Source organism: Triticum dicoccoides, chromosome 6A (genome assembly GCF_002162155.2).
Source record: "Triticum dicoccoides isolate Atlit2015 ecotype Zavitan chromosome 6A, WEW_v2.0, whole genome shotgun sequence".
In the NCBI taxonomy this organism is placed as follows: Eukaryota; Viridiplantae; Streptophyta; class Magnoliopsida; order Poales; family Poaceae; genus Triticum; species Triticum dicoccoides.
In genome coordinates this window covers 38,966,117-38,969,344 of record NC_041390.1, presented here as the reverse complement: position 1 = coordinate 38,969,344, position 3,228 = coordinate 38,966,117, and positions in this window count along the sequence as shown.

Here is a 3,228-nt window from a genome sequence, read left to right as displayed (position 1 = left end):
TCGGTCTATCTCGAATCAACTTAACATTCTCTTCTGACTCCTTGATCACATTTGGTCCAACGGACGGTCTCCAACTTCATCCTACTTACTCTTAGGGTATCACACATATCGAGACAAAACTCGTATTCATTTTGTCCGAAATCCACTCAGTGGAGTATGCTTATCTTTTCCAGGGGTCAACGGTTCTTACAGGGTACGACCACCCTTAAATGCTCCAATATTTTATAGACCATATTTCTCATATCCTCAGAATGGCCAAAATTCTTCTTCATAGAGTAACAACTCATAAAATCCATATCAGTACCAACACTGCTAACTTTATTGATTCTCAAATTATTACAATCTCCTGTTTTTCCATTACATGCCTCAACTCAACACCTCAATATAAAGGAAAATGTTCTCACTACTACGACTATATTTCTTCTGTTACAAACTCAACTACTTATCACAAGTCTCCTTCTCCTTCGGACAATCTCTGGCAAAGTGCCCTGCTTTATTACAACTAAAACATATTACTTCTGGCAAGTATCGAGGTTTCCTTTTTGGGCAACTGTTGAGGTAGTGCCCTGACTCCTTGCACCTGTAACAGGTGATATGACTCAGGTTCCTCCTGGGCTCCAATCGGTTTCTCTTCCTGGTCCTTTCCATTCCAATCAGAGCTTCTATTTCCTGCGGGTCATACGCTACTTCCTTCGTCGGGAATTCTACTAGATCCCCCTTTATACAATTTTGGGAGATGTGTCCTTCTTCTCCACATGAATAACAAGATTTAGTGCAGGGTTTACTCGGGTCCTCTTTAGGTGTGTCTTCCACATCTTCCTTCATCACGGGTTCTTCTAAAATTTCCATGAGGGCTCCTTTCATTACTTCGTTCTTCTGCTGGATGGTTCATTGTACCATGGGGTAAATGTGACACTGAGCAGGATAGTGGGTAGTCCCTTCACACAAGAAACAAGTGATCTACCTGGTTAGGCATTCTACAACTGGGTGACTTCCTTCACAATTAGGGCATTCATCCTTGTGTTCTTTATGGGTGTGTCCGATTTCTCCACAAATCTTGCATGCACAAGGTTTCCTTATATCCTTTCCATAAGACTTCAACTTCTGGGACACCAGGTGAGATCTTTGCAGAGTCAACTTTAATTCTCTCCAAGTGGTTACTCCTTGCCATCCATTCATGGTTTGGTATATCCTCCACCAAGTAGCAGCACCTCTTTCAAAGCACTGAAGAGCATGCTGGGTCATATCATGTCCAACTATAGGGTTATTCTTCATGTGATCCTCCATGTTCTGAATCCATTGGTCTGTCTCCAATTGACTCATCGGTTCAGAAAATATAAGCTCATCTTCATTCATCCTCTATTGGGTCCATGGGTTTGGGGTGAGATAAGAGAGATAGAGAGGGATACACACAATACAAACAATGGTTTTGAAAAGACAGATTTTATTGTGGCTGTCGGAAAAACAACAAACAAATGACAGCTCACAATCGTCGCATCTAACGTAGGTGTATAACAGGGGTTTGGTCTTCTAAGGTCAATAAATCTTCAACGTCTCCAAACTCTTCAAGCCTTGTTCATGCCTCCAATGGCTTCTTCCGATCATGCTTGTCTTCTCAAGTTCTTTTGCCAGATCAACTCTGTTGACGTGAAATCCCTCATGGCATCCTTTAATGTTCCAGAGTTGCATTTCAAACTTCTGGTTTCAACATCCTTCACATGAACCATGGTCATACTGTCCTTTAGTTCTTGACAATTCTCCGGTATCTCGAGGTTGTAGCTCCTCCAGCTTGTCTACTCTCATCTTCAGGGTCCTGAGTTCCTCATGAAATAGTTCCTTGTCTAATACGACTTCCTGGAGCTCCATTTTAACTTCTTGATGTATTACTCCAGACCCTGGTGATATACCGGCTAGGGCTAAAACTTCATCTTATGCTAATAGGTGCTCCATCGGCCTTCTACCATTTAATCCTTCCATGCATATGCATGCTTAACTCAGCACGGTGACAATAGCATATGCGGGCGATAACCTCATGGATAGCCGTGGTTGTTCCCTTGTCATTTCCATGAGCTATCTCTCCATAGTTGATATCTCCTGCCTTAGGGTTTCTTTGACAAAACTTCGAGTTCTCATACTCCTTGTTTCAGTCTTTCACCGATACACCTTGATCTCGGGTATCGACACTTCCATAGTCTGCCAAGTTCCATAAGGGTAGCATTCCTAGGTCATACAAATCTGGGGATTCTTCAGAGCCTTCAAATTCTACTTGTCTTCGGTCTTCAACCATTGTAGTTTCCATTATTCAGATGCACAGAAAATACTCTTCATTCCGAAGTGGTCTTTGTTGTCTGATATCTTGTACTTCTTAGAGTGGTCTCATCAGTCGAATCTTCGAGTGATCAAAAGGGAAAAGGGATATGGTCTCACTAAAATGGAATATTTGAATAAGCTCAGAAGAGAAGAGAGGTAAAAGATCTTTTTGAAAGGGAAATTTGTAGAGAAAAATCTTTGCTATGGGCTTGCCAGTTTCTAGGGTCACGTCCTACAGTCAACATGTGCTCTGATACCATCTTGTAGCGACCCGACCCGAATGGATCAAGTCTCTGTGCTTAAGTGTCATCCCTGGATCTGTATGCTGACACACACAGTACTCGAAGGATTTATAACAGAGGTAAATCACATGTATAAAGTAACGTAAATACTATTACCTCAATCCATATAGCGGAAGCAACAAGGTTGTGGATTCCCATCAACACCAACAGCAAAGTTGAGTGTAGAAATCGTAACCCTAACGTATCACTTACTCGTCGTAAGAAACCTGCAACATGAGACATTACAGCCCGAAACGGGTCAGTACATTGAATGTACTGGCAAATTCACACCATAGAGAAAATGATGAACAATAGCTATCGCTATATGCATATATGGCTGGTGGAAAAGCTCTATGGTTATAAGATTTTTGCGTAAAGCCAATTTTTCCCTACTGCAAAGGAATAAATTTATTTAACTATCATGGTGGTTGTTGAACATTGAGAATGGTTGACAGCATTCTCAATCCCAATTAAGTAACATCATTAAACCCAACAATATTTATTTAAAGTAACGTGATGAGATCAATAGGATAATCCAAGAACTAGATACTCAAGATGTCCATAACCGGGGACACGGCTAATCATGATTAGTTTGTACACTCTGCAGAGGTTTGTGCACTTTTCCCCACATGACTCG